The 22,700-nt window shown below is 42.5% G+C and overlaps 1 pseudogene; it reads left to right on the top strand.

Moving 5' to 3' along the window:
- LOC113891782 overlaps positions 1-21,882 on the top strand; it is a 38,831-nt pseudogene extending 16,949 nt beyond the window's left edge.
- The last annotated feature ends 818 nt before the right edge of the window (positions 21,883-22,700 follow it).

The raw sequence follows: 22,700 nt of genomic DNA on the forward strand, positions 1-22,700 counted from the left end.
TGCCCGAGGCCTAGGGCCTGCCAGGGATAGTGCTGAATGTTTATGCTTTGAGATGTCCAAACTCAGGAGTCGGAATGAGTCTCCTTGTCCCTGTTTATCGCTCAGACAAAGCAGCTCTCCCGTGTCTGCCAAGTCTGAATGCAGATCTGTCCCCAGCATCTCCTGTCTCACTGCGGAATCACCAAAGCCAAAAAGCCATAGTGAAAAAAGTGCCGAAGCAAACAGAGATTTGGGCCAAAACGCCCTCTGGAGCCAAACTCAAGTTTCTGAAGAAACAGATTTATTTCTAAAATTAGCATCTTTCCAAATGAGATCACAGTCTGTAAAGCATGTGCGGTTGCAGTCCAAGAAAAGACGACCAGGATGACCTTGTGTGCTCACTGAGAGGTGGTCAGCTCTTCTCAAAAGTCAACTAACGGTCCCCAGGGTCAAGGGGATTTGGAGAGACCTTCCTCCCGTAATAACTTCTAAAAAAAGAAGACTCTCAAAGGTCTCAAACACATTCCCAATTAGCACGCGAGTCTGGCAGCCACCTGACTATTTAGTCATCCTTTGATTAATGAGCTCAAATATCTACCGAGTTTGAGAACGTGCCAGGCACGAGGAACGCGAAGATGAGTAAAGCGGCCCCCCTTTGGAACGTCCAGGTCTGAGGCTAAACAGAGCGATGCTTGGACGCAGTGCTGCCTGGGACAGGGCACCAGCTCTTTCCGGGACCAGCTTCCAGGCTCTTACGTAACACTCAAGACTGAAATCCTCCTTAGGCTCAAACTCCGCAGAAACAGAGCATTTCATCCTCCCCACTCCACCCATAGAAGTCACAGCAGTAAACAAAGTCCAGCTGACGTCCTGCAGTTTGTTTATTTGGTGCTTTGTCTGGGTGGACATTCCTCTATTTGGGGGCACAGACAAGTTTTGAAAACATTCTAGCTGGTCGAGTCAAATCCAGAGGCTGGATCTGAAGGTGGTGCGGAGCAGCCCCACCGACTGTGGGCCAGGCTGTCGCTGCCCTGGGGTCGAGGCCGCAGCCCGGGTCCTGGGCCCACCCGAGGACCAGGAGGCCTGGTGCTGTCCCCACAGAGCCCCCCAAACCCTGGTGGCAGCCGGTGCCCTCTCACTGCCCCTCCACGCGGTTCTCAGGCCAGAGCCTGCTTCCCCCAGCCAGGAAGCCCTCCCCTGGGAAGGTTTGTCTTCGTCCACAGTCCTCAGGACGAAGTGACTCTGTCTGCTCTGGTCTGCAGCCTGAGGCCTCAGATTCTCGTCCGTGCCTCCTTAGCAGCGCCTGCTCCACACCCTTGAGCCCAAACGGAGAAGGAGGACGTCCTGCACCACCCGCCGTGTCATCTGTGTCCCAGCCTCTGGGGTGTTCATGGCTGGTTTTAAAACTGGGGCCACTTCCCCAGGCAGTAAGGATGGGGACCCTCTGTGTTGGGGGAGTGGTAACGACTGTCTTCCAAGCGCCTGAGAAGCTGACCCCCACCCCTGTCTTCATTCCTCTGACTAGCCCATTATAAGAACTTCGGAAGGAGCCTGAGTAACCCAGAAAACTTTGCAAATCACCCATCACTAAGTTTTGCGACTCCTCACCTGTGTTCTGTGCTTTTTGTCTTCTGATTCCTTGCCAAAGTCTTACTGGTCATACAAGATAGATTTTACACCTAAACATAAATCTATAAGCTCTAAATCTTCTAGAAGAAAACATAGAAAAAATGTCTTTCTGAACTTGAGGTAGGCAAAAATTTATCTAGATGTGAAACAAAAACAAAATAAAACAACAATAAAAAAAATACCTATCAACCACAAAATGAAATATGATAAACTCAGCTTCATCAAAATCAACAACTTCTGCTCATAAAAATGCACTTTAAGAGAATGAAAAGATAAAACAGACTGGAAGAAAATATTTACAATGCGTATAGCTAACAAAGTACTCTAAAATATATAAGAAACTGTAATCAATCTGTAACAAAAAGACAATCAGACTAAAATGAGTAAAAATTTGAGCAGACATTTCACAAAATAAGGTATATGAATGGCCAGTAAGCATGTAAGAACTTGCTTGTCACCATTAGTCATCAAAGACAATCAAAAATCACAATGCCGTGTCACTTCACAGCCATAACAATAGGTAATAATCTAAAAATCAAGCATGGCCTTGAGCTGAGAAGTGAGGCATCTAGAACTTTCACACATCACTCATGAAGTGAAAGATTCTGGAGATGGTTTTAGAAGAAGGGCAGCAGTTTCTTATAAAATTAAAAGCATAACTTATCCAGTGATTCAGGCACACCCCTGCTGGTATTGAAGAAAGAGAACTCAAAACCTATGTCCACAGCAAGACTTGTTTGAATCTCGTATCCTTTATTCATAGTATAATACCCCATCGTATGTATGTTCTACATGTTGTCTTCTGTCATCTACTGATGGGCACGTGAGTTGCTTGCACATTTTGGCTACTGTGAATAATGCTGCTATGAACATAGGTGTTCAAATAGCTGTTCTGGTCTCTGCTTTCATTTCTTTGGGCTATAATGCCAAGAGTGGAACTGTTGGATCATATGATAATTCTATGTTGAATTATTGGAGGAATTGCCATATCATTTTCCATGGGGGCTTCCCAGGTAGTAAAGAATCCATCTGCCAATGTAGGAGATGCAAAAGACGTGGGTTTGATCCCCGGATTGGAAAGATCCCCCAGAGTAGGAAATGTCAACCCACTCCAGTAATCTTGCCTGGATAACCCCATGGACAGAGGAGCCTGGTGGGCTGCAGTCCACGGGGTCACAGAGTCAGACACGACTGAGCACACAGGCATGCATATCATTTTCTGCAGCAGCTGCACCATCTTACATTCCCACAGTGATGCCCCAGACTTTGGATTTCTCCTCATCCTTCCCGACACTTGCCTTTTCCGGTGTTTGATTAAACCTATCCAAGTGGTGTGAGGTGTTGTCTCACTGAGGCTTTGACTTGCACTTCCCCAGAGACTAGTGATGTTGAACGTCTTTTTATGTACTTAAAGGCCATTTGTATACTTCATTGGAGAAATTTTTATTCAAATCCTTTCTCTGTTTTTAAACTTGCTATTGTACAAGTTCTTTATATATTTTGGATATCAATTCCTTTTTAGAAAAATAATTTGCAAACATTTTCTCCCTTTCCGTGGGTTGCTGTTTGCTCCGCTGACCGTGTCCTTCGCTGTGTGTAAGGTTTTAATTCTGACGGGGTCTACCTTGTCTACGTTTCTGTGGTTCTTGTGCCTTTGCTGTCCAAAGAATCACTGTCAAATCGAATGTCATGACTCTTTCTCCCTACATTTTCCTCTGAGAGTTTTATAGTTTGGGCACTTGCATTTAATATTTTGATCCATTCTGAGTTAATTTTTTTCTGTTGTATGCTGTAGGGGTCAAGCTTCATTGCTTTTTGCATGTGTATATCAGGTCTTCCCAACACAATTTGTTGAAAGAACATTCCCAACTGAATGGTCTTGGCACTCTAGTTGAACAGCTCATGATTCAAAAAGAGTAATTTCCCCCATCCTCCTGTGTTGCTATGTCACACAGTTTTAGATTAACTAACGCTGCTCAAGACCTTATTAGCTAGTTATAGTTAGGGTGTGGGGGTTCACTGTGGGGAATCCAAAGAAAATTGCTATATCTACATATCTATATTTATATCTTCATTTCCTGTGTTGTTAGACTCTTCTGAACGTTTCTTATTATGTTGTATATTTTCATCAAGTTCTCACATTCAAATTTCCTGCCTTCAAAAATTGATCCATTTTTCCAGTTTAAAGTTCAACTGGACAACCTAAGTGAAAATTGACTCTAAAGTTCCTACCCCATATTTTCAGTCTTTTGGTATCAGGAAACTCCTTGCAAACAGAAGTAAAATTAGATATCATATTTGTTTACAAACAAATTATTTGATGGAACACAGCTGTGGCAGGAAGTTGAACTGCTAACATTTTGTGTAATTTTAATTCTATTAATTCATTCTGCATATGTCTATCAAACATGTGGTGCATGCTGGAAATGTTCTGAGGATAGAGTAGTGAAAGAAAACAGACAAGTTTGTGCTTTCAGGGAGATAATATTCCAGTGGGAGCCAATGTTTAATAAAAGAAGAAAGTCCCACTCTTTTGCAAGAGGAAAACTCGACACTTTTGAGAAAATAAACGTTTAATTTTGGCCAACCTTGCCAAGGATTTCAGTTTATGCTCATGTATTTCAGTGGACTGACTATTCAACAAGTCTTTCTAACCTCTTGAACATGCTCTTACGACAGCTACTATGAAATTAATTAACAAACGGAAAAAGCCAACTTTGTGACTGCTGAACATAAAATTTTCAATCCCCTGAGTCTTACTAGACAAAATGTGATTGAGCCACCTGTCAAGGCAAGAGTTGTTGTGATGTTGCTTTCAACTTATCTGACAACTTTTTTAAAAGCTCAAGGCTTTCCTCGTAGCTCAGATGGTAAAGAATCTGCCTGCAGTGCAGGAGACCTGGCTTCAGTTCCTGGGTCAGAAAGATCCCGTGAAGAAGGAAATGGCAACCCACTCCAGTATCCTTGCCTGAAAAGTCCCATGGACAAAGGAGCCTGGTGGGCTGCAGTCCATAGGGTCACAAAGAGTCAGGCACAACTGAGTGACTGACTTGCAACACTTGCACTTTCAGGTCAGTTCAGTCACTCAGTCGTGTCTGACTCTTTGCGACCCCATGAATCGCAGCACGCCAGGCCTCCCTGTCCATCACCAACTCCCAGAGTTCACCCAGACTCACGTCCATCGAGTCAGTGATGCCATCCAGCCATCTCATCCTCTGTCTTCCCTTCTCCTCCTGCCCCCAATCCCTCCCAGCATCAGAGTCTTTGCCAATGAGTCAACTCTTCGCATGAGGTGGCCAAAGTACTGGAGTTTCAGCTTTAGCATCATTCCCTCCCAAGAAATCCCAGGGCTGATCTCCTTTAGAATGGACTGGTTGGATCTCCTTGCACTTTAAGAGCTCAAAAATTCAAAACCTTTTCACCAAATCCTTCAAGAGAATTGCCCTTTCAAGAAGGTGTACCTGCCTTAATGCACAGCCCCTGTACATCATTGCTTGCCCCTGGCCCCTACACAATGGCAAACATATAGAGAGAAAACAGTAACCTTTGGAGTCAGGCCAGGGTCAGGCCAACCCTGAATCCCAGGGTTCTATTTATTCTGCCCCTGACGTGGGGATGATGGTGTCCACCTCTTATAGTTATTGTAGGAGTTCAGTGGGACAGACAGTGCAAGAAAAGTGTCTGGCACGGTGTCTTGCACACGGTGTCTTGCACACGGTGTCTGGCACACGGTGTCTGGCACACGGTAAGGGCTCAGTAAATATTACCATAGCTTTTGTATTGTTACTCAACAATGGTCATTACTCTTCTTCATATAAACAATGGGATAAGTCATGGGAATGCTAATTTCTCTATGAAGTGGGATTTTCTAAGAAGGTCTCTTTGAGAGCTTATGCAATTAAAGACGGTAGCAGAAAAGCTGAAAGAGAAATTTCCTCTCCTCTGACACTTCCAAGTAGGTGTTGAAAAATTTGGTTCTACTCTTAACTCCATATTTTTTTCAATCAGTGTATTTCCTCATCTTTTGGCCCACCTTTTCCTTCTCCCTCCCCTCACTCAACATGTTTACACTTTGTCTCAGACAACTCTAGAACCACTTACACAGGACGTTGTGTGCTGGGATTAATTCAACACTGAGAAGTGGAGCCACAGCCATCCCAGGGAGGAATCAGTTCACACCTGGCAGAAGCAGAATACAGAGTCCCCACAAGTGGTGAAAGGACTGATTCTGCTATTTAGCAGGAGGCTGCAGATTCTTTCAAGATAACCCTTTAAGAAGGGACACTAACAACCTCTCAGGGGGATTTTGGGCTGCTCTCCACGTGTGTGGTCATCATCATGAGTTTTAGCTGCTTGATCTGCTTAAATGATTTTGTTTACAGTTTTTCTCTATATTCCTAATCATCGTTTAAGGGAAGAAAAAGTCACTTCTTTAAGGTAACTGGCTCTTGTATTACTCTCTAGGCTTAGCTTGATTGCTGGCTACGAACACAAAAGATCCCTTTCTTTAAAAAAAAATGTTCTTAAATATACACAGTAGAAAATGTAGATACTCATGTTCCTTCATTAACTTGAATTAGAAATAATGACTGTAAGAAAAAAGTCAGTGTAGGAATTCTTTATTTTAAAAGTTAAGAGATGTTTCCAGGAGACATCTCACTATTGACCTCGTATTTTAGTGAGAGGAATTCATTCAACCCCGTAACATTCAACTTCAATTATTAGAAACCACAGTAGGCTAGACCAGGAATTTAAAACCAGGGTCCTACTCCCATGCAGTGCCTCAGTGGCGAGTCTTTGGTTGGTTCTAGTAATTTGTTTCTGCTCTTCTTCTGAAAGATGGAAATGGGAGTTCCCTTGTGGCTCAGCTGAAAGGTGGAAATAGAGCTTCAGCCACTTCACAGGTTTGCTAGGGGTCAAATCATACAATGCAGACTTCTCAAAGGAGTAAGAGAGACTGTTTGGGGGAAAATGAGTTGCTTTGTCTCCTGCTTTGATTTGTTTTTAGTTATGTTGTTAGTTTGGAAATGTAAAACATCATTAAGAAAGTTCATAAATTGTGGCATTTGTCAAAGTGGCACATTGTTTTATAAGTTTGAGAAATACAGTCAGGATTTGTGCTTTGTGTAAATGTTCTTTTGCTAAAGCACATAAAAATTCTCTTTAGTGAATAAAACTATTTCTCAAAAATAAAGTACAATTCAAATATGTTATACTTTTAAAACTAAGGCAGAGAAGCAATCAGTTAAACTATTTAAGATTTTGGTTGGACTGCAAAAGCTTTCTGGGTTCCCTGAGTTAAAACAAGAACTCCTTCAAACTCCTGCTGACTTGGATTACAGGGGTAACTTTACCATATTGTGCTGTAACCTGGGTGCTTGGGTGATCTGGGGAGTGAAGGGTGATTGCCCTGTGAGTAAATACGAGGTCAGAGGGCTCATCACGTGGGGTGGGGGGGCACGTGTGTGACCGAGAGCCTAAGAACAGACGAGCACTCCAGGAGCAGTTGCTGCAGTCAGTTCCCCGCTTCCAGACCTCCGCTCCTGTCCCCTCAGACCGAAGCAATCTCCTCGCTTATTTTTATTGGATATCCATGGTTATTCGTCCCAGCCCTGTGCCTCTTCAGGAAAGACTGAGTTGAAAGGGAACCCGAGAAGATGTGAAAGACCCTCTCCCCACTTCGCCTTGCCTGCCCACGACAGAGCCTTCCGCCTGGCCTTTGTGCCCAGCTCCTCACCCAAGAAACGCTGCTGTATTCCAGGAACCGAGCTGGCCTCTGGGAACATGATTCTGAGCAAAGCAAACAACGTTTACAATTTAGCAGGGAAATGCAATCTACTGAAAAGATGATTTTAAATAGAATGTGATGTAGATCTGTTAAAACAGAGAGAGTCTCTTTCCTCGTTGAGCGTGCTGTCAGTTCCACTACTGTTCAGATCTGCCACTTCCCGTCCACTCCACGCATAGCCCAAGCTCCACCTTCTGCTCACACCCACACTCACTGGCAACTGAGAACAGCACAAAATTTTCAAGGGCATAAACAGTTGCTTAACTCATAAGTGTTTTCCAAGGTTACTTAAAAATCACATCCATAAGTGATAATGTGAAACCAGATTCTCTGCCAAATTACCAGTTCCTCAGTCACAGCCTGGACTCCGTCAAACTTGCTTTATTTATTAATCACTTAACATCTGGAAGGACTTGATAGTCCCACTGAGCTTGGACGCAGCCCACGCGGAATCATCTGACTTCTCTTAATTCCCCTGCGCAGTGTCTTGAGATGGTATTATCTCGTTCATGTCGGTGGTGCCTCATGAGTGCTGCTGATATTTCAATCTATCCTGCTTCCTTTATCATCATCAGAGAGTGGTGAAGTCATGGGAAGGGTGACATGATGATTCAGCTCAGACCAGTGCTTGCGCAGGACGAATCCTGCAGCTTCTCCGCAGTGGGACCCGCTAGTGTGTTTCCCAGGTAAGTGACCATGCCACCTTCTAGCACTTGTTCCAATTAAGAATCCACAATTATTTTTTAAACCCCAATTCTTCATATTGGTCTATTGATTTGTACGCACCACAGACAGCAGCTCTCTGGAGAAAGGTGTGCTTGTTCAAGATGAAATGAGACAGGTCCACCCAGGACAAGACAGAGTAGGAAGCCCAGCCTCCCTCGGGGCCATCAGCTCCTCAAGAGCTGCTTCTTGTCATCAGGGTGTCGGCAGCTTAGGACCTAAAGACTTGCAGTATCTGCAAATGTTTAAGATCCAAAAGAATGAGGCCAGAAAGGATAGAACTTCAGACACCATGTCAGATGGTGCACTTGGTGAGAACTCTTACATCTGCAGAAAGTGCTCAGACATCAAGTGGATGGTTATTCTCACTGTGCAAACAGCAAGTAAAATTGTTTATGGAGCCTCCACAGGACTTGTGGAATCAGCCAAATGCACAGGCACATCACACAACCAAATGGATGTTAAAATGTGCCCATGTTCCTGCCGCTGTCCATCAGTAGAACACTGAAGTGGTGAGACTACGTGCCTTCAAACCAACAGTGAGTAGGATAGCATTCTACTGCCAGAGTAGAAATCACAAATGCACTCTGATGGATTGAACTGTGACTCCAAACCGCCGCCTCCTCTAAATGCACGCTCTCTGCCGGGGCCTTTGCAGCTCCTTATGCTAAAGGCAGGTGTACTTTATCCACATTGGCGCTGGGCTTGGCCAGTGCCTCCTGCTGGCCAGTAGGACTGCAGCAGAGATGACGGTTCCAGAGGCTTGATGCGCGGCTTGTCCTCCACGCTTCGGTCATCACCAGCCAGCTCACGGCAGATCGAGAGACAGCTAGAGCAGAGCCGGACCCACCTGTATCTCAGAACCCACTGAACAGCCAAGATCTATTGACTTTTAGTCAATAATATGCTGCAGGAAGTCAGTGCTTCTGTTTCAAACACCAGCTGCTAACTGACAAAAGGCATATAAGTTATCTGCTTTTCTCCATAGTTTGCCCAGTTACTGAATATTGTTTCCTAAATTTGCTGCAATTGTGTCAATAAATAAGACGGTTCTGTGAGTTTAAGTGACTTTAAACTGAGACAGTCACTGAAAAACAGTAGAGTTTTCCTTGTGCTGCTCCCGAGGGCCCTGCTGTATTCCAAAACAGCCTTTGAACACGTGTGCAACTCCAGAAATTTTTACTATTTCCATATTTATACTATTTTCTCAGATTCGATAGCCATGGTCATAAATTATTTTCACTGTTTTTAAGTCCAAAACATGTACACATTCTTTAACTTTGATTCCAAGAGGTATTTTTAGTGCTCACTTAAGAGGCAGAGGAACAGGTGGAGGCGGTCTTTCAGAGAAAGACTAGAACCCTAATAAGGATTTTCAAAAACACCTCAGGCTTACACTCAACATCTTATAGAACTTACTGCCTCTCTTAACACCAACAACAGTTAAATGCAATTTCTAAGAGCTACAGATATAATTGCAATAAAAATATGAGCTATCTAGGAATAAATCTAACAAATTATGTGTAAAATTCTTATGGAAAAAATGATATAATTTAATCAAAATTCATTAAAAGGGCCCCAAAATGCATTATGTTCATGGATAGGAAGGAAAAATCATTAACTTTTCCATAAAAATAAATTATAAATTTAATTCAATACCAATCACAATCCTGAGAGGGTTTTTTCTTTTTGGTGGTCTTTAGTAAATCAGTTCTAAAATGTATATGAAGGAACAGAAGACCCAGTGTAGTCAAGACAAATGCCTCCGAAGGCTAAAAATGTCACCACATGCAAGAGCATCACACAGAACCGTAGAGAACACTCAGTGTGTACATTCCCTGGTCTTGAAAAGTCAGCATTAAATCAGTTCAGTTCAGTTCAGTTGCTCAGTCATGTCCGACTCTTTGCGACCCCATGAATCGCAGCACACCAGGCCTCCCTGTCCATCACCAACTCCTGGAGTTCACTGAGACTCACTTCCATTGAGTCAGTGATGCCATCCAGCCATCTCATCCTCTGTCGTCCCCTTCTCCTCCTGCCCCCAATCCCTCCCAGCATCAGAGTCTTTGCCAATGAGTCAACTCTTCGCATGAGGTGGCCAAAGTACTGGAGTTTCAGCTTTAGCATCATTCCTTCCAAAGAAATCCCAGGGCTGATCTCCTTCAGAATGGACTGGTTAGATCTCCTTGCAGTCCAAGGGACTCTCCAACACTACAGTTCAAAAGGATCAATTCTTCAGAGCTCAGCCTTCTTCACAGTCCAGCTCTCACATCCATACATGACCACTGGAGAAACTATAGCCTTGACTAGACGGACCTTTGTTGGCAAAGTAATGTCTCTGCTTTTCAATATGCTATCTAGGTTGGTCATAACTTTTTTTCCAAAGAGTAAGCGTCTTTTAATTTCATGGCTGCAGTCACCATCTGCTGTGATTTTGGGGCCCAAAAAGATAAAGTCTGACACTGTTTCCACTGTTTCCCCATCTATTTCCCATGAAGTGATGGGACCAGATGCCATGATCTTACTTTTCTGAATGTTGAGTTTTAAGCCAACTTTTTCACTCTCTACTTTCACTTTTATCAAGAGGCTTTTTAGTTCCTCTTCACTTTCTGCCATAAGGGTGGTGTCATCTGCGTATCTGAGATTATTGGTATTTCTCCCAGCAATCTTGATTCCAGCTTGTGCTTCTTCCAGTCCAGCGTTTCTCATGATGTACTCTGCATATAAGTTAAATAAGCAGGGTGACAATATACAGCCTTGACATACTCCTTTTCCTATTTGGAACCAGTCTCTTGTTCCATGTCCAGTTCTAACTGTTACTTCCTGACCTGCGTACAAATTTCTCAAGAGGCAGGTCAGGTGGTCTGGTATTTCCATCTCTTTCAGAATTTTCCACAGTTTGTTGTGATCCACACAGTCAAAGGCTTTGGCATAGTCAATAAAGCAGAAATAGATGTTTTTCTGGAACTCTCTTGCTTTTTCCATGATCCAGCAGATGTTGGCAATTTGGTTTCTGGTTCCTCTGCCTTTTCTAAAACCAGCTTGAACATCTAGAGGTTCACAGTTCACGTATTGCTGAAGCCTGGCTTGGAGAATTTGGAGCATTACTTTACTAGTGTGTGAGATGAGTGCAATAATTTGATCCAAATACCATCAGCAACTTAATCCACCCCCAGCATGACTAGAAGCAGGAAACCCCATGTGTTACGGCCTTCATTCTGTTTGCACTTACCTACGGGGTAGCTGGGGCTCAGAGGACAGCTATCATTACAAATATGAAGGCCCAGCACATGGAAGAAGCCCACCCACAGAACCTGGGGCAAAGAAGGACTTTCTAATATCAGACTTCACAACAGCCGAGGTGCAGCCTGTGCGTAAGAAGGCTGCCTGCCACAGACAACCTCTCATCCCCTCTCCATCCACTCACTAAACAACCCATTCAACAGCTGCCCACTGAGCGCCGTCTGCACTGTTGTAGGCCACAGAGATACGCTACGGAGCAGAAGAGCTGTGATCTGCACACATGCAGCTCACGGTCTAGACAGCAGGAGAGACACAGACACTGGTCACGTTTTGTCATTTTGTGCGAATGTAGTTACATATGCACATATTTGTATATACACATGCACATAGCTCTATGTATTATTTTACATGTGTGTGTGTTATTGCTGTTCAGTCTCTAGGTCGTGTCTGACTCTGTGGCCCCATGAGCTGCAGCACTCAGTTCTGGCTTCCCTGTCCTTCACCATCTCCTGGAGCTTGCTCAGACTCATGTCCACTGAATCAGTGATGCCATCCAACCATCTCATCCTCTGCTGTCCTCTTCTCCTGCTGCCCTCAGTCTTTCCCAGACTTACGGAATTTATAATGTGAAATATGCTACATAGTTTAATTACATATGTACTTAAATGATTAGAGGTGTAATTTCAGGACGTGCATCAGCAGTGTGTGTGTTTGGAGAAGGGCCCGAGGATGGTTTTCTAAATAGCCAATGCTCTCACCATGTCCTCACCTGCAGTGGGCACGTCAGAAGTCCTTAGACAGAAGCCAGCTCACTAGGAAACAGATGCAGAGTGATCCCACAAGCAAGAAACGAGGACTCGGGGACCTTGGCTCCCCCAGAGTCACCCTTGGCTGCTGGTGGGCACCTAAATCCACCCTCCAGGATGCCTCAGCCCCTGGGCATGAAGGCAGGAGAAAGCAGAGCTGATGGGAAGATAGGTTCAGCAAGTGGAAAGTTTATGGTCATAAAAAAGCAATTTTGGAAAATTCTCTGGCAGTCCAGTGGTTAGGACTTGGGACTTTCACCCCGGTCACCTGGGATCAATCCCTGGTCAAGAAATTCAGATCCCATAAGCCACGTGGCACTGACAAAAAGAAACAAAGCAGTTTTTCCTCATCGAGGGAGATATCGCCCTTGTACTGTTTGAGACTTTATAAAATATAGCATTCATCTGTTATTTGTATGCTTATAATGAAATAATCAATGAAATAAAGATAATACTATTGTGGGTGAATCTGCTATTTGCACATACACATGTATCAGAGGAGCCTGGTGGGCTGACAAGAGTCAGACACAACTGAAGCGACTTAGAACGCAGGCACACGCAACATAAATAACCACATGCTCAGATAGTCGTGTCCGACCCTTTGCCACCCCATGGAATGTAGCCCACCAGGCTCCTCTGTCCATGGGATTCTCCAGGCAAGAATGCTGGAGTGGGTTGCCATGTCCTTCTCCAGGGGATCTTCTCTACCCAGGGATTGAACCTGGGTCTCAGGCATTGTAGGCAGATTCTTTACCAACTGAGCCACCAGGGAAGATAATATTCATAAAGCATCATAAATATTTATAAATAATACTTAAAGAAAATATTTTTTCAGTTCAGAGTTTCCTAGAATAACAATGCATTCCCTAGTGAATATGAAAATGCTGCTGCTGCTGCTAAGTTGCTTCAGTCGTGTCCGACTCTGTGTGACCCCATAGACGGCAGCCCACTAGGCTCTTCTGTCCCTGGGATTCTCCAGGCAAGAACACTGGAGTGGGTTGCCATTTCCTTCTCCAATGCATGAAAGTGAAAAGTGAAAGTGAAATCGCTCAGTCGTGCCCAACTCTTAGTGACCCCATGGACTGCAGCCTACCAGGCTCCTTCGTCCATGGGATTTTCCAGGCAAGAGTACTGGAGTGGGTTACTGTTGCCTTCTCCGAATGAAAATGCTAGGTTACTAGAATTTTTGTTACTAATTATTTACAAATCATAATCCATCATGTATTTCAAAATTTAATTTCTAATTGTCTATTTACCTTAATGCTTATTTCAATACCGGAGAGGAATTTCCAAATTAGAAAAAGTCCCTAAAACTAAGCCCTTCAAGGCTTTTCTTTTGATTGGTTTGAATATGACTTTCAGGTTGAAAATACCTGCTTCCTGGACTGCCTACCATTTGCGGTCCCAGCGAAATGTCGATCAGACTGGACCTCGCTTTGGGTTTGAAGCTTTTGGTCTGAGTTTGGAAGATCTTAGGGCTGAAAGACATACTACTCTTCACAATTTAACAGAATTACACAATTTAACACTGCAAAGATCACTGTTTAAAAACAAAACTTGAGAAACATTTTTGGTTATGTCAGAGTATTACCCACATTTATAATCTTCAAAAAGCTTCAAAAGTCCTGAGTGGAAGCAGAACATGAGTCATATAATTTACCAGGTAGGCTCACAGTTGAGCATAATGTGCTAACAGTAGGGAAAAGGGGAGACACACATTCAGAATTTTTAAAAATTTGCTCGACAGTGTTTGGTGGTGTTCACACCTGAAACCCCAGAGGAATCAAAGCTGTTGCCAGCATTGCAGTCCCTCAGGGTATCACTTCCTCACTGTGTATCTGAAAGAAACGTCGGAAGCTGGGAAGGATCCCTGCAGAGATATTAAAGAGAAACACAGGTGGAGACCAAGGTGGGCGGGGAAGACCCTCTCCTCTGCCCAGAGAGGCCACTGAGACTCCGCCTCCGGGGGCAGGCGACCTCCTTTCCTCTGGGCTGACGTCTGCCACGGCAGATTGAGGCTCCTCAGAGTTTTCCTTCAGGAAGTGCCAGCGGTCACCCCCTTTGGGATCAGTGAGAACAAACAGTCCTGCCGTGAGTGTATTTGCCTTTTCCTTCTTCCCCATGTGCTTAGACCTCCAGTGAGCTTGGTTGGATTATCAAAATGAAAGATCTTGGAAATTAGTTTAGTTTTGGACATGAGTGATTTCTCTGAAAGAGCATTCCTGCTAAATTGGCTAGTTAAGGAGTATATTACATTCACTTTTCCTAGGCCGCTGGGCATGCCTAAACAACATAAAATAGCAGAATTTTTAATGGGAAAGAACACTATATAACTCTCCTGTGGAGGCCAAGTTCTATCCAAATACTTGGGGAAGAGTCAATCAGTGCAAGTGAATTTACACCTCATCAGATGCCTGTGGACAGTCCTGGATGGGCTGCATGTCACCATGGTAATAGGATGCTGCACATCTGATTTGTAAGAGAGCTCATCTACTCTATCTCATGAAACAGTAAACACACTTGAAAAGTTAATTCAGGACAGAACTGACAAAGACTTACACAATTCTTATTGTTTTGCAAGTTAAGCTCCTAAGAATTATAAATTATATTTATATTAAAATAGAATTAGTGAGCATTTAGTAGCAGATAACTTTTCATGAAATTATGTGAGATCTCTTCTTTAATGTCTTATAGCCCTTCTGGCACAATGGCTTAAAGATTCTTCTAAAACCATTCAGAAATGCTTTTAGTCTGGGTGCCAAAAACTATTCACAATGTGGATAAAGCAAAATGGTCATTTTATAGACACCATGCAAATGTGAGGCAGTGTTTCTGTCCACAAGGACACTGTGATGCTTTAGATTCTTGAGGGGTCTCTGGCTAAGGGAAATCACAATTTTAACTTGGAATAACTGGGGAAGCCCCAATGTTTGTTCAGAATATTTTGAAATGAGTAAAACATTCAAATATGCAATTCAGTGATGGGATTGGTAGTTGGGGCTTTGGAAAGCTACTTTTATAACAATGCTCTGTTTATAGTAAGTTTTATAATTATTTCTATGCAAATTATAGAACCGTGAACTTCCAGATGTTTAAGCTGGTTTTAGAAAACACAGAGGAACCAGAGATCAAATTGCCAACATCTGCTGATTCATCAAAAAGCAAAAGAGTTCCAGAAAAACATCTATTTCTGCTTTATTGACTATGCCAAAGCTTTTGACTGTGTGGATCACAAAAAACTGTGGAACTTTTTGAAGAGATGGGAATACCAGACCACCTGACCTGCCTGTTGAGAAATCTATATGCAGGTCAGGAAGGAACAGTTGGAATTGGACATGGAACAACATACTGGTTCCAAATAGGAAAAGGAGTACGTCAAGGCTGTATATTATCACCCTACTTATTTAACTTACATGCAGAGTACATCATGAGAAATGCTGGGCTGGAATAAGCACAAGCTGGAATCAAGATTGCCGGGAGAAATACCAATAACCTCAGATATGCAGATGAAGTCACCCTTATGGCAGAAAGGAAAGAAGAACTAAAGAGCCTCTTGAGGAAAGTGAAAGAGTAGAGTGAAAAAGTTGGTTTAAAGCTCAACATTCAGAAAACTAAGATCATGGCATCTGGTCCCATCACTTCATGGCAAATAGTTGGGGAAACAGTGTCAGACTTTATTTTGGGGGCTCCAAAATCACTACAGATGGTGACTGCAGCCATAAAATTAAAAGATGCTTACTTCTTGGAAGGAAAGTTATGACCAACCTAGACAGAATATTAAAAAGCAGAGACATTACTTTGCCAACAAAGGTCCATCTAGTCTTTCCAGTATTCATGTATGGATGTGAGAGTTGGACCCTAAAGAAAGCTGAGTGCCGAAGAATTGATGCTTTTGAACTGTGGTATTGGAGAAAACTCTCGAGAGTCCCTTGGATGACAAGAAGATCCAACCAGTCCATCCTGAAAGAAATCAGTCCTGAATATTCATTGGAAGGACCGATGCTGAAGCTGAAACTCCAATACTTTGGCCACCTGATGTGAAGAACTGACTCATTAGAAAAGACCCTGATTCTGGAAAAGATTGAAGGTGGGAGGAGAAGGGGATAACAGGGAATGAGATGGTTGGATGGCATCACCAACTCAATGCACATGAGTTTGGGTAAACTCCAGGAGTCGGTGATGGACAGGGAATCCTGGCCTGCTGCAGTCTGTGGGGTGGCAAAGAGCTGGACACGACTGAGCGACTGAACTGAACTGAGGCAAATTATTTTATTAAATTCATTGTGTAGCAATAATAAAATGACTGCTAAGATTCCATATATACAAATTATTTTAAAAGAAAACAAGTCAGACACCATGGTGTCAGATATTCCTGGATAGAATAAAGACTACCTCTGGGTGACTCCAGTCCCACAATAGGGGGTTGGAATGGACTGCATTTTATGACAGAGCGTCTGTTTAGACTGCGTTGGTCAAGTTATCTTTTTCCATCACACAAGCAGGTTTTGCACAGAGTTGTTGGGGCACACTGACAGGAGGACTGGGCCAAGCCCTTGAGTGTAGACGGCAGGCCGTGTACACTTTAAGTGTCAGTTTTTCTGCAGGTAAAATAAGGGGTAGAGCAAGTGGTTTATAAGTTCCCTTTCTAGCAAAAAATAAAAATTAAAAAAAACTGTCCAAGGGATCAAGTTATTATTTCCCTACCACTAAATACCATATATTCAGTAGGCATCAAACACAATATCTTGTAAAGAAAAGTCCGGAGGAAGCAGATTTCTTCGTAATATATAGATTTTCAAACAAATAACAATGAAATAATGAATGCTCTGGAATTAAATAGGCTAAGGAAATACTAGGTACCTGTAACCTAAGATGATATACAAAGAATTTCTGTTTGACTGGGAAATTGATCTACCAAAGTCCTTGGGTCTATTCCAACATAAGATTTCATGATTTTGAGTTTCATTCAACAATGCTACAGACTGTGGTCCTAGTCTCCAAACCCTAGTTTTCACAAGATACCAAGAGAAAGGGCTATAGAGCCTGAGGCCCACCAGGCTCCTCTGTCCATGGAATTCTCCAGGCAAGATACTGGAGCCGGCAGCCATTCCCTTCTTCAGAGGATCTTCCCAACCCAGGGATCCAACCCAAGCGTCCTGCACTGCAAGCTGACTCTTTACCATCTGAGCCACCACAGAAGCCCCATAATTGACATAAAATAAATACACATATTAAATATGTACAAGTTAATGTTTTAACATCTGTATTCACTCAGGAAACCACCACTCATTATCATAGTAAATGTGTCCATCAGTGCCAAAAGTGTCTTCCTGCTGGCTTTAACCTCTTCCCCGGTGGCCTCCCCTCCTCCAGTACCCAGGCAAGCACTTTCATCACAATTCAGTAGTTTCCATTTTCTAGAATTTTATATCAGTTGAATCATCCAGTGTGTGCACTTTTTGTCTGGATTGTCTCATCAGCCTGATTATATCAAGACATCATTTTACCAGCGTGTATCAGCCCTCTTTCCTCTTTGTTGCTGAGTAGCGTCCCCTTGTGTGACTGTATCACAGTTTACCCATGCACTCATAGAGGGTGTGTGCTTCCAGTTCTGGCTGTGACGTATGACGCTGTCCTGAGCATTCGTGCACGACTCTGTGTTGACATATGCTTTTATTTTTCCTTGTAAACTCCTAGGAGTGGAATGACTGAACACACTGGAGTTGTACGCTCATCTTTTAGAAACTCTGCAATTGTCTTCCAAAGCAGCTGTGCTATTTTGCCCTCCCCTTCCGCCTGCCACCCCCGCTGAGAGTTGCGGTTGTTCGCAGCCTCACTGACACTTGCTATGGCTGATCTTTTTATCTGTAGCCAACCTTCCGTGGTTTAACTTTGTGTTTAACGGATAAATAATGGTGTTGAATGTGCTTTCATGTGTTCACTTGCCACTCTTATCTCTTCTGTGGTTCAAATCTTTCATCCATTTTGTAGTTGGTGGTTTTGTTTTTTTTATTATTAAGCTTTGAATGTTCATTATATAGCCTAGATACAAGTTCATGACTTGCAAATAATTTCTCCCTGGCTTCTATTTTTATTCTCCTAATAATCCTTCAAACAGCAGCAATGTTTTATGTTAATTAGCTTAAATTTATGCACTTTTTTCTTTAATGGACAATGCTTTTGATATCACACCTAAGAACCTTAGGTCAAACAAGGTCTTTCCTTAATTTTTTTCTAGAGTTATTTTGTTTAAAAGGTTTAAAATAAAATTTCTTCCTGAAATAGTTGATAGAAATCACCAAAAAAGCCATCTGAGCTTGGTGGCTCCATTGTGAGAAGGTTTTGTTTGCTTGTTCACTAAAAATTCAGTTTCATCAGTAGGTACATTATTCAGGACTGTTCAGGTAATCTACTTCTTTTTTGTCATCCAAAGAATCCACCCTTTGGGGGGAAATTTGTCCCTTTTATGTAAGTTGTACAATTTATTGGCATAAAGTAATGCAAAATGCCTCCCTGTTTTCCTTTTACCATCAGTACAGTCTGCAGTAAGGTCGCCTCTCTCATTCCCGATGCTGGTAGTTTGCATCTCCAGCCTTTTCTCTTGCTCAGTATGGCTAATTTATCTAGTCACTAAGGCAAGCACGCAGCTCCATCTCCTTAACCCCGGGGGACACCCTGCTTCTGCCTGGGTTCCCCTCCCTGCCCTCCGGCGGGTGAGCTGGGGCAACTTATGTTTGTTTCTCATCTTTCAGTGCTCACTGTCCTTCAGTGCTTGATTCCAGTGTCTTAAAATTATTGTTTCATATATTTGGCTGCTTTTTGGTTGTTTCAGACTTAATGGTAAATATAATCTCTGTTATTTCATCTTGTCAAGAACCAGGAGTCTCTTCAAAGCGCGCATTTTTGAGACCCAGATATGTTGAAAGGGCCTTTTGTAACCATTAATATTTAACTTGGTAAATTGTAAGAATTATATATTATATCTCTATTAATCAGGACAATTCCATTTGGGAGATGAAAGTCAGTGCCTATTATGTATATATACTTATATTTATATATGATTAGGAAATAAAAGTTTTGTTCAACATGTGTAGTAAATTATTTTTTTGAAGCGTGACTGTCATGCGAGTGTATGTTCCTCATTTCTTTGTCTCATCACAACAAAGATTTGGAGCAATGGACATTAAGGCCCTAGGCGCGTCACAGCTCTTGGGTCTTGGACAAACCGTGCTACAGCTCTTAGGCAAAACAGCTAACCAAATCAGCTGTTACAGCTCTATTTTATTTAGAAGATAGCAGGAGAGTGAGAGAGAGAGAAAGAAAAGAGCACACGCACGCGGGAGAGACAGTCCGTGAGAAAGCACTTTGGCTTCTCCTTTTATATGTTTTTCCTCCACCTGGGTCTGCCCTATGCAAATTGGGCTTAGCCAGGAGTGCTGTTTGTTCTGCCTGAGTCTTCACTCTGGTCCTCGGACCTTCCTTTGACCTTCCTTTTTTTTAGCCATCACCATTTTGGACTCCTTTTCCCTATTCTACCTACCTAACAGTGACTACTGAAAGATAATTGTATGTTCAAAGCACTGTAATTGTTGATGCCCTGACTTTACCGCACTGTCTAGTTCCCTTAAGAAGTGTGGGACAGCGGGAGGATCCGCATGGGTGTTGCTTGCTGCAGGCTTAGGGGAGTCACCACGCTTAAAACACAGCAGACACTGCAGGATGAGCAGAGAAACTCTTGGATGAAGCCATACAGGCTGTGAAGGTCCAATCATTCCTGGACAAGAACAAGCTTATGTATGCTCTGAGGCATGCTTCTAATATGCTTGGTGAACTCCAGGATTCTATGTTATCACTAAAGAGCTACTGTGAACTTCATACGGCTGTCTCTGATGAACTGCACTGCTTGGAAGTTTACCTGACAGATGCGTTTGCTAAAGGCAGAAAAGTGGCAGATCTCTATGAATTTGTACAGTATGCTGGAAACATCATCCCAACGCTTTATCTGTTGATCATAGCTGGAACTGAAAGGTTGTTGCTGAATCATGAAAGGCACTGGGATTCTTGGCCTCCGGAGGAGAAGAACTCAATCCAGGGCCCAGAGACGAGGCTTGATCACTCAGAGCTTTTGTGTAATAAAGTTTTATTAAAGTATAAAGGAGATAGAGAAAGCTTCTGACATAGGCATCAGAAGGGGGTAGAAAGAGTGCCCCCCTGCTAGGGTTAGCAGTGGAGTTATATACTTTTTTAATTAGTTATTACAATGAATCAAAAGAATGTCTGGAGGTTGTAAAAATCTTACTAGACCCACTCCTATAATTTACATTTTTAAGTTAACAGGATTAGCCAGAGGTTTTCAGGAAGGAGAAACTGTCCTCAAGCAGGATACATTGTTGTTATATAATCCTTAGTACAGAGTTTAAACTGAGTTGTTTGTTGTGTAATCATCAGTTCCAGGCTTAAAGATCAAAACGTTGTATGTGACTAAGACTAACGAATGTAGAGGGAAAAAAACATTTTCCTTTCCTCCTCCTTGAGAATTCCAGACCTCTCTCTCCTTGGGGACCCCAGACTTCTTATCAACCTGCCTAGGAATTGACCCTCTCAGAATTGTATATGTTAAGTCATTTCCTCAGTCCAGGAAAGATATTTTGAAAGATTTGGTAGAAATGTGCCCTGTTGTGCAATACCCATGAGAGGTCTATTTCTTTGAAATTATCTACTTCAGTGTACCACAAATATCTTACCTGAAGCAGGAGAGCCAACAGATGAAGCAACAACTGGTAATATCAGTGATTCCATGGATTTTGTACTACTCAACTTTGTAGATATGAACAAGCTATGGGGTTGAATGCAGCATCAGTGACAGAACTGAGATACAGAGAAAAGAGAACAAGAAAGACAAGAACTGAGAATTTTAGCAGGAAGAAATTTGGTGCACCTTAGTCAGCTGGAAGGTGTAAATGTGCAATGTTACAGATTATTTTGACCAGCATATTGGAGCAAGTGGTGAACTGCAGAGATGCTTTGGATCAGGAATATCTTATGGAGTACATTATTCAGGTTTTCCCCTGAAGAATTCCACCTTCAGACTTTGAATCCATTTCTTTGGGCTTGTGCTGAGTTACACCAATATGTAAATGTGAAAAAAATAATCATTTCTTTAATTGATAGATTCGCTTTATTTGCTCACCATGAAGATGAACCTGGAATCCCAACAGATATTAAACTTTTGAGGTATTTTCACAGTAGGTGGCTACAGTATTACAGTCTAGACAAGACATGCCTTCAGAGGGTGTTGCATCTTTACAAGTCTCTCTCATTAACCTTACTATGAAGTGTTATCCTGACCTTGTGGCTATGTTGATAAAGTTCTAGAAGCAACAGTGGAAATATTTAATAAACTCAACCATGAATATATTGCTACCAGTCGTGCAGTTTCACCATAAGCTCACCAGACTTTTGAAGATACCCCTTGACACAACAATATTTTAAGCCTTGAAGTTAAAATATTTTCACCCACTCTTTGAGAACTTTGACAATGAGTCCAGAAAGAGCATGAGTTGTTATGTGCTTAGTAATGTTCTGGATTATAACACCAAAATTGTCTCTCAAGACCAGGTGGAGTCCATAATGAATCTGATATCTACACTGATTCAGGATCAGCCAGATCAGCCTGTAGAAGACCCTGACCCAGAGGGCTTTGCTGATAAGTAGAGCCTTGTAGAGAACATTTTGTGCAAAGTAGGGAACACTTCATGCAAAGATGGGCACAATAAAGGACAGAAATGGTATGGACCTAATAGAAGCAGAAGATATTAAGAAGAGCTGGCAAGAATACACAGAAGTACTATACAAAAAACATCTTCATGACCCAGATAATCACAATGATGTGATCATTCACCTAGAGCCAGACATCCTGGAGTGTGAAGTCAAGTGGGCCTTAGGAAGCATCACTACAAACAAAGCTAGTGGAGGTGATGGAATCCTAAAAGATGATGCTGTGAAAGTGCTGCACTCAATATGCCAGCAAATTTGGAAAACTCAGCAGTGGCCACAGGACTAGAAAAGGTCAGTTTTCTTTCCAATCCCAAAGAACGGCAATGCCAAAGAATGTTCAAACTACCACACAATTGTACTCATCTCACATGCTAGCAAAGTAATGCTCAAAATTCTCCAAGCCAGGCTTCAACAGTTTGTGAACTGTGAACTTCCAGATGTTCAAGATGGTTTTAGAAAAGGCAGAGGAACCAGAGATCAAATTGCCAACATCCATTGGATCATCAAAAAAGCACAAGTATTCCAGAAAAACATCTACTTCTGCTTTATTGACTACACCAAAGCCTTTGACTGTGTGGATCACAACAAACTGGAAAATTCTTAAAGAGATGGGAATACCAGACCACCTTACCTGCCTCCTGAGAAATCTGTATGCAGATCAAGAAGCAGCTGTTAGAATAAGACATGGAACAACAAACCATTTCCAAATTGGGAAAGGAGTACATCAAGGCTGTATATTGTCACCCTACTTATTT

This window comes from Bos indicus x Bos taurus, chromosome 4 (assembly GCF_003369695.1).
Source record: "Bos indicus x Bos taurus breed Angus x Brahman F1 hybrid chromosome 4, Bos_hybrid_MaternalHap_v2.0, whole genome shotgun sequence".
NCBI lineage: Eukaryota > Metazoa > Chordata > Mammalia > Artiodactyla > Bovidae > Bos > Bos indicus x Bos taurus.